The sequence below is a fragment of the Pristiophorus japonicus genome, chromosome 8 (assembly GCF_044704955.1).
Source record: "Pristiophorus japonicus isolate sPriJap1 chromosome 8, sPriJap1.hap1, whole genome shotgun sequence".
Taxonomy (NCBI): Eukaryota; Metazoa; Chordata; class Chondrichthyes; family Pristiophoridae; genus Pristiophorus; species Pristiophorus japonicus.
This window is the reverse complement of record NC_091984.1, coordinates 120,054,122-120,068,549: the sequence shown is the minus strand read 5'-3', so window position 1 is coordinate 120,068,549 and position 14,428 is coordinate 120,054,122. Positions and strand designations below refer to the sequence as shown.

The 14,428-nt window shown below is 48.0% G+C and overlaps 1 protein-coding gene across 7 annotated transcripts in view; it reads left to right on the top strand.

The window, feature by feature from the left end:
* Positions 1-577: 577 nt before the first annotated feature.
* The window catches only part of vamp4 (vesicle-associated membrane protein 4), a 102,419-nt gene continuing 88,568 nt past the window's right edge, over positions 578-14,428 (top strand). For 6 of the 7 annotated variants that reach the window (XR_011594093.1, XM_070887374.1, XM_070887371.1 and 3 more), the window contains exon 1: positions 578-713. The gene's annotated coding sequence lies outside the window, so the exon portion shown is untranslated. Of the gene's footprint in view, positions 714-753; positions 809-14,428 lie in introns of those variants that run through there. The other variant, XM_070887373.1, reaches the window with a different exon arrangement.

Here is a 14,428-nt window from a genome sequence, read left to right as displayed (position 1 = left end):
CTCTCTCTCTTCCCCCCCCCCCACTCTCTCTCTTCCCCCCCCCCACTCTCTCTCTTCCCCCCCCCCACTCTCTCTCTTCCCCCCCCCCCACTCTCTCTCTTCCCCCCCACTCTCTCTCTTCCCCCCCCCTCTCTCTCTTCCCCCCCCCCCCTCTCTCTCTTCCCCCCCCCCCCTCTCTCTCTTCCCCCCCCCCCCTCTCTCTCTTCCCCCCCCCCCCTCTCTCTCTTCCCCCCCCCCCCCTCTCTCTCTTCCCCCCCCCCCCCTCTCTCTCTTCCCCCCCCCCCCCCTCTCTCTCTTCCCCCCCCCCCCCCTCTCTCTCTTTCCCCCCCCCCCTCGCTCTCTTCCCCCCCACTCCCCACTCCCACTCCCCAGTCTCTCTCTCTCTCTCCCCCCCACTCCCCAGTCTCTCTCTCTCCCCCCCACTCCCCAGTCTCTCTCTCTCCCTCCCTCCCCAATCCCTCTCTCGCTCCCCAATCTCCAGTCTCTCTCTCCCCCCAATCTCTATCTCCTATTCGCTCCCCTGGTATCTCCAGGTTGCCAGGGTGACGGGCAAGGGGCGGGGCCACGCCGATCTCGCGAGCTGAGAGCGGGCTTCCGCCGACCAGTGCCGGGGACTCGGTGCTGTTCCCACTGACAGGCTCCCTGGGTCGGCGGGGACTTCAATAAACTCCGCATCACGGGTACGCCGCGCGTCTGCTGGTGTTTGGCGGCAGGTAAGGACAGGGCCCGAGCGGGAGGAGCAGGGCCGCATCCTGCACACAGTAATCCCGGAGTGTCCAGCCGTACACTGGCTTGGGGGCTGAACCAGGTCAGTCTGTGTTGGGTGACCCGGGCCTCTTAGCCTGTGACCTGGGCCTCTTGGTCTATGACCCGACCCGGTCTGCGTTGGGGGCGTGTTACGTCTTGGATAAAGAGTCAGACTAGATACTGCAAGCTCAAAGTGTGACCATAGTCCTTTATTACAGATCTCAGAGTGCCTTTCCAGTCTGTGAGGCCTCCTTAGCTACAGGTGCTCCCAAGGATTGTGGGATCCCTTGGGACTCCAGGGGATAAGCCCTCTGGTGGTTAGCATGGTAATTACAGGTTTACATACATAACAACCCCCGCCAAAAGTCAAAAGTGTAACTATTTACAATGTGAGTCGATCTGGGGCCTTCCTTTCCCTGGTTGATCGTCTCAGTGCAAATGCTGATTTTGGTGAGTGGTTTGTTGAGCCTTCGCTGGGCTGCTGTGCAGCTGGCCTTGCTGGACTGCTGGAGGTGGTGAACCTTGCTGCACTGCTGCGGGTGATGGGTTCTGCTTCGTGGTCAACCGCTGGGTCGGTTGCCACGTGTGTGTGTGTGTTGGAGGGTTGAAAAAGGTAGAGTCTATTGTGGGTTGTTCTGGATAGTCCGTAAATCTGAGTTTGATTTGGTCAAGTATTTTCTGCAGGTGAGTCCATTTGCGAGTTTGACCACAAACACCCTACTCCCCTCTTTGGCCAAAACAGTGCCAGCAATCCACTTGGGACCTTGTCCATAGTTCAACACAAATACAGGATCATTTACTTCAATTTCGCGTGACACATTTGCGCAATCATGATATGCATTCTGTTGAAGCTGCCTGCTCTCTACCTGTTCGTGTAGATCAGGGTGGACTAACGAGAGCCATGTCTTAAGTGCCCTTTTCATGAACAGTTCAACGGGATGGACCCCGGTGAGCGAGTGGGGTCTTGTGCGGTAACTAAGCAGGAGTCGGGATAAGCGAGTCTGCAGTGAGCCTTCAATTACCCTTTTCAAGCTCTGCTTGATTGTTTGAACTGCTCGTTCTGCCTGACCGTTGGACGCTGGCTTAAACGGGGCAGATGTGACATGTTTGACCCCATTGCGGGTCATGAATTCCTTGAATTTGGCACTGGTAAAGCACTGCCCATTATCACTTACAAAGACATCAGGTAGGCCTTGCGTGGCAAACATGGCCCGTAGGCTTTCAATGGTGGCAGCGGACGTGCTTGCCGACATTATCACACAACCACTAAAAACATTTTTCCCAAGAATGGGCCTGCATAGTCGACATGAACCCTAGACAATGGTTTGGAGGGCCAAGACCATAAACTTAGTGGCGCCTCTCTGGGTGCATTGCTTAACTGGGAACATGTATTACATTTGTGCACACAGGACGCTAAGTCTGCGTCGATACCGGGCCACCACACATGGGATCTGGCTATCGCTTTCATCATTACAATGCCTGGGTGGGTGCAGTGGAGATCAGTAATGAAAGTTCCCTTTTTTGACACAACTACCCGATTGCCCCATAGGAGGTAGTCTGCCTGTATAGACATTTCATCTTTGCGCCGCTGGTACGGCTTCATTGCTTCCTGCATCTCTAATGGGACACTAGACCAACTCCCGTGGAGCACACAGTTTTTACTAAGGACAGTAAGGGCTCCTGGCTCGCCCAGGTTCTAATCTGTTGGGCGGTAACAGGTGATTGCTCACTCTCGAATGCTTCCATTACCTTAACTAAATCTGCAGGCTCTGCCATCTCCACCCCAGTGTTGGGCAATGGTAGCCTACTGAGAGCAACAGCACAGTTTTCTGGGTGGATGGCGTAGTTGTATGCGGACAATGTGAGTGCCCATCTCTGGATGTGGGCTGATGCATTTGTATTTATCCCCTTATTTTCAGAAAAGAGGGATATAAGCAGCTTATGGTCGGTTTCCAATTCAAATTTGAACCCAAACAGATATTGATTCATTTTCTTTACCCCGTAAACACACGCTAACGCTTCTTTTTCGATCATACTGTAGGCCCTCTTGGCCTTGGACAGACTTCTGGATGCATAAGCAACCGGTTGCAATTTCCCAAATTCATTAGCTTGTTACAATACACACCCGACCCCATACGACGACGCATCACATGCTAGTAACAAACGTTTACATGGATCGTACAACACAAGCAATTTGTTTGAATGTAACAGCTTCCTACAATTCTCAAAGGCATTTTCTTGGCTTTTACCCCATACCCATTCATCTCCCTTATGCAGTAAAGAATGCAGGGGTTCTAACAATGTGCTAAGACCCAGTAAGAAGTTACCAAAATAGTTGGAGTCCTAGAAACGACCGCAGCTCCATCACATTCTGTGGCCTCGGTGCGTTCTTGATTGCCTCCGACTTCGAATCGGTGGGCCCGATGCCATCCATCCACGATTCTTCTCCGCAGGAACTCCACTTCAGGCGCTAGGAAAACGCACTTTGAGCGTTTTAGCCTGAGCCCCACACGATTAAGCCGACTAAGAACCTCCTCCAAGTTCTGCAGGTGCTCGACTGTGTCCCGACCTGTAACCAAGATGTCTTCCTGGAAGACCACGGTGCACGGGACCAACTTCAGCAAGCTTTCCACGTTCCTCTGGAATATCGCCGCAGCCGATCGAATCCCAAACGGGCATTTGTTGTAAACGAAAAGACCTTTGTGTGTGTTGATGCAGGTGAGGCCTTTCGAAGATTCCACCAGCTCCTGCGTCATTTAGGCCGAGGTCAAGTACAGCTTCGTGAACGTTTTCCCTCCCGCCAGCGTCGCAAATAGTCTGCCTTTGGTAGCGGGTATTGATCCTGCAGCGAGAAACGATTGATAGTTACTTTGTAATCACCACAGATTCTGATGGTGCCGTCTCCCTTGAGGACTGGAACAATCGGACTGGTCCACTCATTGAATTCGATCGACGAAATGATGCCCTCTCGTTGCAGCCTGTCCAGCTTGATCTCCACCCTCTCTCTCATCATGTAAGGTACCACTCTCGCCTTGTAATGGATGGGTTGCGCACCCGGAATCAAATGGATCTGCACTTCTGCTCCTTGGAACTTCCCGATGCCTGGTTCAAACAGTGAGGGGAACTTGATTAGGACCTGGGCACATGAGGTGTCATCGACGGACGAAAGCGCTCAACATCATCCCAGTTCCAGCGTATTTTTTCCAGCCAGCTCCTGCCGAACAGCATGGGGCCATCGCCCGGTACCACCCAGAGTGGTAAATCGTGCACCGCACCATCATAGGAGACCTTTACGGTAGTACTGCTAATGATGGGAATCAGTTCCTTTGTGTACGTTCTAAGTTTGGTACGAATGGGAGTCAGGACTGGCCTTGAAGCCTTGTTGCACCACAACTTATCGAAAGTCTTTTTACTCATTATGGACTGGCTTGCACCCGTGTCCAGCTCCATGGACACCGGGAGTCCATTTAATTCAACCTTCAACATTATCGGGGGACATTTTGTGGTACAAAGTGTATACCTCTGCCTCCTCGGTCTGAGGCTCTGGTTCATCATGATCCACCGTGGATCTGTCCTCCTCTGCAACATGGTGGTTTGCAGGATTAGCAGGGTTTGCAGCTCGCCTGCACATACATTGGAGGTGTCCCATTGTTCCACAGCCCTTGCAAACATATCCTTTGGAGCGGCATGAATGGAATCGATGATCACCCCCGCAGCGCCAACAAGATGTTAATTGCTTTGTATTCACCACCCGTGATGGTGAACTCCGAGTCATCTGCGGACATGCAGCTACAGGCATGTAAGTCCTGCCATGTACATTTCGATTCGAAAACAACGTTACTTTGTTCACAGTACTTGCAGCAGCACTAGGGTGCTGGGAAATTTGTTTGGTATTGTCACTGGTGGAGATAAACGCCTGGGCTATCGCTATGGCTTTACTCAAGGTTGGGGTCTCTACAGTCAAAAGTTTGTGAAGTATTACTTCATGGCCAATGCCAAGTACAAAGAAGTCCCTGAGCACATGCTCCAAGTGTCTTTCAAATTTGCAATGTCCTGCAAGGTGCTTTAGCTCGACGACGTAGCTCACCACTTCCTGGCCTTCAGACCTCTTGTACGTATAGAACCAATACCTCACCATCAGAACGCTTTCCTTTGGGTTTAGATGCTCCCGGACTAGTGTGCACAGCTCATTGTACGACTTGTCTGTGGGTTTTGCTGGAGCGAGCAAGTTTTTCATGAGGCCATATGTTGATGCCCCGCAAACGGTGAGGAGGATCGCCCTTCATTTGGCAGCGTTTGCTTCTCCTTCCAGCTCGTTGGCCACGAAGTACTGGTCAAGTCGCTCCACGAAGGTTTCCCAATCAGCTCCCTCCGAAAATTTCTCTACAGTTTTCTGCATTGTTGCATTGGGGTTCGTTATCTGTATCTCGTCGCCAGTTATGTCTTGGATAAAGAGTCAGACTAGATATTATCTGAATGGCGGCAGATTAGGAAAAGGAGAGGTGCAACGAGACCCGGGTGTCATGGTACATCTGTCATTGAATGTTGGCATGCAGATACAGCAGGTGGTGAAGAAGGCAAATGGCATGTTGGCCTTCATAGCTAGGGGATTTGAGTATAGGAACAGGGAGGTCTTGCTGCAGCTGTAAGGGCCTTGGTGAGGCCTCACTTGGAATATTGTATTCAGTTTTGGTCTCCTAATCTGAGTAAGGACATTCTTGCTATTGAGGGAGTGCAGCGAAAGTTCACCAGACTGATTCCTGGGATGGCAGGACTGACATATGAGGAGAGACTGGATCGACTGGGCTTGTATTCACTGGAGTTTAGAAGGATGAGAGGGGATCTCATAGAAACATATAAAATTCTGACGGGACTGGACAGGTTAGATGCAGGAAGAATGATCCCGATGTTGGGGAAGTCCAGAACCAGGGGTCACAATCTAAGGTTAAGGGGTAAGCCATATAGGACCGAGATGAGGAGAAACTTCTTCACTCAGAGAGTGGTTAACCTGTGGAATTCTCTTCTGCAGAGAGTTGTTGATGCCAGTTTGTTAGATATATTCAAGAGGGCGTTGGATATGGCCCTTACGGCTAAAGGGATCAAGGGGTATGGAGAGAAAGCAAGAAAGGGGTACTGAGGTGAATGATCAGCCATGATCTTATTGAATGGCCTACTCCTGCACCTATTTTCTATGTTTCTATGCTCAAAGTAAGTGTGACCGTGGTCCTTTATTGCAGAATCTGAGTGCCTCTCCAGCCTGTGAGGCCTCCTTATATATGGTTGCTCCCAAGGAATTGTGGGATATGTTGGGACTCCAGGTGGTTAGACATGGTAATTACAGGTTTACATACATAACAGGGTGGCTCGGTCGGTGTCTGGTGGCCCAGGTCGGTGTTGGGTGGCCTGGGCCACTCGGCCCGTGTCTGTGTCGGGTGGCCCGGGCCAATGTTTCTCCAGATACACAGTGATTTATATTTCCGGATTGGAGTTGCTGAGAATCACTGTTCAGGATTCAGGGATTCAAGGTCACCCTCTAAATGAAATACACCAATATATTACAGTAAATGCTGTAAGTTTCAACAATGTAGATGGTGAAAATATTAGGTAGTGATTAAAATTTTTACTGTCGATGGGGGGAAAAAGGTAAAATCCTGAATTTATATAATGCCTTTCACAATGACTTCTCTTCTCGCATTGTTACCTCTGGTTCCTCCAAGGATCTATCAGCATTATGAAAACAGTGTCATTTTCCACATGTATGCTGACGACACCCAGCTCTCCCTCACCACCACCTCTGTCGATCCCTCCACCGTCTCTAAATTGTCATTCTGCTTGTCCAACATCCAGTACTGGATGAGCAGAAATTTCCTCCAACTAAATATTGGGAAGACCAAAGCCATAGGGCGAGACTTTCCACTTCACATCGCCCATATAAGGCCCATATATCGCCCAAAACGGACCTCTATCGCCCATTCTGAGCAAAAAGTGGAAACTAGGGTAGAAAGATTGCCGGAAAAATAAGCCCCCAAGTTTCGGCTCACTTCGCCGAGCTGATCGCCCACACATCGCCCATTCCAACTTTCGGCACTTCGCCGGCACTTCGCCGGGCTGATCACTCGCCGAGAACAAGGCTGGGTAATAGTTGCTTTTCCCGGGCTTTACTGAAGGAAATGGGCACTACGGACACCATTTTGAGGATCGGCGGAAGGGTGGAGGCAGCAAAAAAAATCGTGCTTAGATAGTTGTGAGTTATTTAAGGGTCTTTTGTAGATAGATCAACTCAATATTAATTATATTTAATTTTACTGATAGCTTAGTGGATTAGGCATTTTTTTGTGAAAAGTGCATTTATAGTAAGTGAAAACAATTATTGATATAGTTGGGGTCTATTACATTGACTGGTATACAGTGTTAGACTGGGGTTGGTGTCGAGAGAGTAGTTTAATAAAGTGAAAGTAATTATTGATAGTGATGAGGCCTGGCATTTGCATTAATGCTTTAGCTTAAGTAAACTGATATAATAAAAGAATGAACAACTAATGCAGAACAACTGTAAAAATGTTATGCTTAATGTAACTAACAGAATACACAATTGTTAAACTCAATAAAAAATGTTAATTAACAAAACGAATTAAAAAAATATATTTTATCAACACCCTCCCAACCGCGCCCCCCCCCCCCCAACCCAAAACAACAATGAACGCAAGAACTAAAAAAAATGTAACATGTATATTGACAAAACAATCCCCCTCCCTACCTGCGGCCACATTTCCCTCCAGGTCCTTTACCACCCCGTGTTTTAACACCATCCTCTTGTTTTGGTCTGCGCAGACCGAGACGAAGCTGGCATGCAGCAGGCAATGGCAAGACTTCCTGCCATGGTGGAGGTGACGGAATGGAAGGCAAAGCCCGAGGCTCGTCTTCTGAGTCAGGAGGAACTGTATCCTCCGTACTCGCATGAGTGCTAGGGGTCACGCTCTGAGCTAACACAACACCTTGGGGTGCAGTGCCGTGTCCAGCCAGCAATGCATGCCGAAGTGCATTGGTTGCGGCGGTCTGCTCTCTGATCCCCTCCAAGGTCTGCCGTGCTAACTCAGTTTGCATGGCAGACCAGTTGGAGAAGTTCACTGAGAACTGATGGAACCCCTGGATAATATCGCGACCGTCTCCCTGCACATGGGGAGATCAAGTACTCTGTCTGCCCTTCCAAAGTTGCCGATTGCTCATCTCGCTGACCCGACCTATGTTGGGTCGGCGTTCGCAATATATCGTGCCTTGTCGTTGCCGGCTGAACACCGCTTGGTCCCGGCGCCTCTTCCTGCTCAATTGAGATGACCGCAGGTTCATCCCCCCCCCCCTGCCCCAACAACAATGGACAGATCCAGCAGCTCAGGATATAAGTCCTCCTCCTCCTGGAGGTGAGGAAAGTGCTCTTGTTCCTGGGAATCCTCGTGTTCCTCCTCTGAGGTAGTTGGTGGAGGTGCAGGGGTCGGCTGCAGTGTCATGAGCTTCTCGGGTTGACCTTAAAAACACGTATGACATTTTTAAAGAATTTATTAGAACATAACGGTACCAAGAGACGTTGCATATCAATACTTTTCACTACCCCAGAAAGCTGTAGCGGCTACATCCATGCTTCTTATGCACAAGGGCTGCATACATGCATGCATGACCTGACATCATATCATGAGTATATCATATCATGAGTATATCATATCATGAGTATATCATATCATGAGTATATCATATCATGAGTATATCATATCATGAGTATATCATATCATGAGTATATCATATCATGAGTATATCATATCATGAGTATATCGCATTATAATTACAGGACATTACATCAGTGACTTATTTAAGTTTTTAATACTGTTTTTAATAATGTTTGACACAGTACACATTACTCAGGAGACACAAGGCTGGGTTCGGCCAGACCATGGGTGGTGGCCGAACTGCTGTCATGGCCAACCAGCGCGGCCGCACGTGATTCAATTTCCGATAAAGGCTGGAGTTGAGCAGAGCCGCCGCCCCATCCGCCTTTGCTCTGATCGGTTGATAGATATCTTGTTCTGCAAACGAGAAGAGAGCATGGCATGGCATAAGCTAATGGACTTGGTAGTATCTTGAGGTCACAACAGTTTAAAATGTTACATGCTGCTGATTCAGATCACTGTCCGGATCTTTACGTAATACATTTAAGAATGAGAAACTGAAATTCAATGCAGGAGATTCAGTGTTCTAATCAAAATTTGCATGCATCAGTAAAATATTACTGTTAAAATATAAAATGCAACTTACTCTTGCTGCCGCCACCAAGCTATTCCAGCGTTTTCGGCACTGGTCAGGCCCCCTCGCCTCATGGGATGCAGACGTTACCACATCTGCAATCTCCACCCATATTTTTCTGCAGACACTGGGTGAAGGTTTCCCATGCACACCCGGTGTCAAGTCGGTCCACCTGCTATGCACCTTGTTCACCAGGGCCTCGTTCGCCTCATCGCTAAAGGGTTTTGCCCTTTTCCTCTCGGAATCACGCTCTGATATTTAATAGTACTAATATTTATTTTTACTGTAGTTAAATTTATTGCAATTATATTTCTCCAAATACTTCAAAACAAGCCAATTCCCGCTCCTCTTCCATTCTGAGAGGTCCAGCAGGGAGTCGGGAGGCGGAGCGGCAACGTCGGAGAGGAGAGGCCTACAAGAGCCCAGCGTGGTGAGTCGGAGAGGCCCAGCAGGGAGTCGGGAGGCGGAGCGGAAGCATCGGAGAGGAGAGGCCTACAAGAGCCCAGCGTGGTGAGTCGGAGAGGCCCAGCAGGGAGTCGGGAGGCGGAGCGGAAGCGTCGGAGAAGAGAAGCCTACAAGAGCTCAGAGTCGACGAGAGGCCATCTGGTGCAGCTGCAGCAGGGAGAAGGCAAAAAAAAAATAGAAAGAAATCGAAAGGAGACGTCACAGCCAAGGGGGTAAGTGATTGGCTGGTGACTGGTAAGTAGTTTTTCTTTTTCTTTTCTATATCAGTAAGTAACCTTTAGCATTGTTGCCAATTTAAGTTTATCTAAGGGTTAAGTCATGGCAGGATAGCTCATGTTATGCTTCTCCTGTACAATGTGGGAAGTCAGGGACGCTTCCGGTGTCCCTGACGACTACGTGTGCGGGAAGTGCATCCGCCTGCAGCTCCTGATGGATCGCATTGTGGCACTGGAGCTGCGGGTGGATTCACTGGAGCATCCACGATGCTGAGAATGACGTAAATAGCACGTTTAGTCACTTGGTCTTACCGCAGGTAAAGGGTACACAGCCAGATAGGGAATGGATGACCAACAGGAAGAGCAGTGCAGGGATCCCCTGCGGTCGTCCCCTTGCAAAACAGATACACCGCTTTGGGTACTGTTGAGGGGTTGACTCATCAGGGGAGGGCAGCAGCAGCCAAGTTTATGGCACTGTGGGTGGCTCTGCTGCACAGGAGGGCAGCAAAAAGAGTGGGAGAGCTATATTGATAGGGGATTCAATTGTAAGGGGAATAGATAGACGTTTCTGCGGTTGCAACCGAGACTCCAGGATGGTATATTGCCTCCCTGGTGCAAGGGTCAAGGATGTCTTGGAGCGGGTGCAGGGCATTCTGAAAAGGGAGGATGAACAGCCAATTGTCGTGGTACATGTTGGTACCAACGATATAGGTAAAAAATAGGATGAGGTCCTACGAGACGAATTTAGGGAGCTAGGAGCTAAATTAAAATGTAGGACCTCAAAAGTAGTAATCTCAGGATTGCTACCAGTGCCACGTGCTAGTCAGAGTAGGAATTGCAGGATAGCTCAGATGAATACATGGCTTGAGGAGTGGTGCAGAAGGGAGGGATTCAAATTCATGGGACATTGGAACCGGTTCTGGGGGAGGTGGGACCAGTACAAACCGGACGGTCTGCACCTGGGCAGGACCGGAACCAATGTCCTAGGGGGAGTGTTTGCTAGTGCTGTTGGGGAGGAGGTAAACTAATATGGCGGGGGATGGGAACCTATGCAGGGAGACAGAGGGAAGTAGAATGGGGGCAGAAGCAAAAGATAGAAAGAAGAAAAGTAAAAGTGGAGGGCAGAGAAACCTAAGGCAAAAAGCAAAAAGGGTCACATTACAGCAAAATTCTAAATGGACAAAGTGTATTCGAACATAACATAAGAATTAGGAACAGGAGTAGGCCATCTAGCCCCTCGAGTCTGCTCCGCCATTCAACAAGATCATGGCTGATCTGGCCGTGGACTCAGCTCCACTTACCCGCCCGCTCCCCATAACCCTTAATTCCCTAATTGGTTAAAAATCTATCTATCTGTGACTTGAATACATTCAATGAGCTACCCTCAACTGCTTCCTTGGGCAGAGAATTCCACAGATTCACAACCCTCTGGGAGAAGAAATTCCTTCTCAACTCGGTTTTAAATTGGCTCCCCCGTATTTTGAGGCTGTGCCCCCTAGTTCTAATCTCCCCGACCAGTGGAAACAACCTCTCTGCCTCTATCTTGTCTATCCCTTTCATTATTTTAAATGTTTCTATAAGATCACCCCTCATCCTTCTGAACTCCAACGAGTAAAGACCCAGTCTACTCAATCTATCATCATAAGGTAACCCCCTCATCTCCGGAATCAGCCTAGTGAATTGTCTCTCTACCCCCTCCAAGGCTAGTATATCCTTTCTTAAGTAAGGCGGCCAAAACTGCACGCGGTACTCCAGGTGCGGCCTCACCAATACCCTGTACAGTTGCAGCAGGACCTCCCTGCTTTTGTACTCCATCCCTCTCGCAATGAAGGTCAACATTCCATTCGCCTTCCTGATTACCTGCTGCACCTGCAAACTAACTTTTTGGGATTCATGCACAAGGACCCCCAGGCCCCTCTGCACCGCAACATGTTGTAATTTCTCCCCATTCAAATAGTATTCCCTTTTTTTGTTTTTTTTCGCAAGGTGGATGACCTCACACTGTCCGACATTGTATTCCATCTGCCAAACCTTAGCCCATTCGCTTAACCTATCTAAATCTCTTTGCAGCCTCTCTGTGTCCTCTACACAACCCGCTTTTCCACTAATCTTTGTGTCATCTGCAAATTTTGTTACACTACACTCTGTCCCCTCTTCAGGTCATCTATGTATATTGTAAACAGTTGTGGTCCCAGCACCGATCCCTGTGACACACCACTAACCACCGATTTCCAACCCGAAAAGGACCCATTTATCCCGACTCTGCTTTCTGTTAGCCAGCCAATTCTCTATCCATGCTAATACATTTCCACTGACCCCGCGTACCTTTATCTTCTGCAGTAACCTTTTGTGTGGCACCTTATCGAATGCCTTTTGAAAATATAAATACACCACATCCATCGGTACACCTCTATCCACCATGCTCGTTATATCCTCAAAGAATTCCAGTAAATTAGTTAAACATGATTTCCCCTTCATGAATCCATGCTGCGTCTGCTTGATTGCACTATTCCTATCTAGATGTCCCGCTATTTCTTCCTTAATAGTTTCCCCACTACAGATGTTAAACTAACCGGTCTATAGTTACCTGCCTTTTGTCTGCCCCCTTTTTTTAAACAGAGGCGTTACATTAGCTGCTTTCCAATCCGCTGGTACCTCCCCAGAGTCCAGAGAATTTTGGTAGATTATAACGAATGCATCTGCTATAACTTCCACCATCTCTTTTAATACCCTGGGATGCATTTCATCAGGACCAGGGGACTTGTCTACCTTGAGTCCCATTAGCCTGTCCAGCACTACCCCACTAGTGATAGTGATTGTCTCCAGGTCCTCCCTTCCCACATTCCTGTGACCAGCAATTTCTGGCATGGTTTCTGTGTCTTCCACTGTGAAGACCGAAGCAAAATAATTGTTTAAGGTCTCAGCCATTTCCACATTTCCCATCATTAAATCCCCCTTCTCATCTTCTAAGGGACCAACATTTACTTTAGTCACTCTTTTCCGTTTTATATCTCTGTAAAAGCTTTTACTATCCGTTTTTATGTTTTGCGCAAGTTTACCTTCGTAATCTATCTTTCCTTTCTTTATTGCTTTCTTAGTCATTCTTCCCAATCTTCTATTTTCCTACTAACCTTGGCCACCTTATACGCATTGGTTTTTAATCTGATACTCTCCTTTATTTCCTTGGTTATCCACAGCTGGTTATCCCTTCTCTTATCGCCCTTCTTTTTCACTGGAATATATTGTTGTTGAGCACTATGAAAGAGCTCCTTAAAAGTCCTCCACTGTTCCTCAATTGTGCCACCGTTTAGTCTGTGTTTCCAGTCTACTTTAGCCAACTCTGCCCTCATCCCACTGTAGTCCTCTTTGTTTAAGCATAGTATGCTCGTTTGAGACACTACTTCCTCACCCTCAATCTGTATTACAAATTCAACCATACTGTGATCACTCATTCCGAGAGGATCTTTTACTAGGAGATCGTTTATTATTCCTGTCTCATTACAGAGGACCAGACCTAAGATAGCTTGCTCCCTTGTAGGTTCTGTAACATACTGTTCTAAGAAACAATCCCGTATGCATTCTATGAATTCCTCCTCCAGGCTACCCCTTGCGATTTGATTTGACCAATCGATATGTAGGTTAAAATCCCCCATGTTTACTGCCGTTCCTTTTTCACATGCCTCCATTATTCCCTTGATTATTGCCCGCCCCACTGTGAAGTTATTATTTGGGGGCCTATAAACTACGCCCACCAGTGACTTTTTCCCCTTACTATCTCTAATCTCCACCCACAATGATTCAACATTTTGTTCATTAGAGCCAATATCATCTCTCACAACTGCCCTGATATCATCCTTTATTAACAGAGCTACCCCACCTCCTTTCCCTTCTTGTCTGTCTTTCTGAATCGTCAGATACCCCTGTATGTTTAATTCCCAGTCTTGGCCACCCTGCAACCATGTTTCTGTAATGGCCACCAAATCATACCCATTTGTAATGATTTGTGCCGTCAACTCATTTACTTTATTTCGAATGCTGCGTGCGTTTCGGTAGAGTGTTTTAATACTAATTTTTAAACCATGATTTTTAGTTTTGACCCCTCCTGCAGCCCCTTTACATTCAGTGGCCCTTTTTGTTTTTTGCCTTGGGTTTCTCTGCCCTCCACTTTTACTCATCTCCTTTCTGTCTTTTGCTTTTGTCTCCGTTTTGTTTCCCTCTGTCTCCCTGCATTAGAAAGACAAGCCTGAAGGCTCTGTGTCTCAATGCGAGGAGTATTCAAAATAAGGTGGACAAATTAACTGCAGTTAACGGATATGATGTAATTGGCATCACGGAGGCATGGCTCCAGGGTGACCAAGGCTGGGAACTCAACATCCAGGGGTATTCAACATTTAGGAAGGATAGACAGAAAGGAACAGGAGGCGGGGAAGCGTTGCTGGTTAAAGCGGAAATTAACGCAATAGTAATGAAGAACATTTGCTTGGATAATGTGGAATCTATGGGTAGAGATGCAGAATACCAAGGGGCAGAAAACGTTAGTGGGAGTTGTGTAAAGACCATCAAACAGTAGTAATAAGGTTGGGGACAGCATCATACAAGAAATTAGGGATGCATGCAATAAAGGTACAGCAGTTGACATGGGTGACTTTAATCTACATATTGATTGGGCTAACCAAACTGGTAGCAATGCGGTGGAGGAGGATTTCATG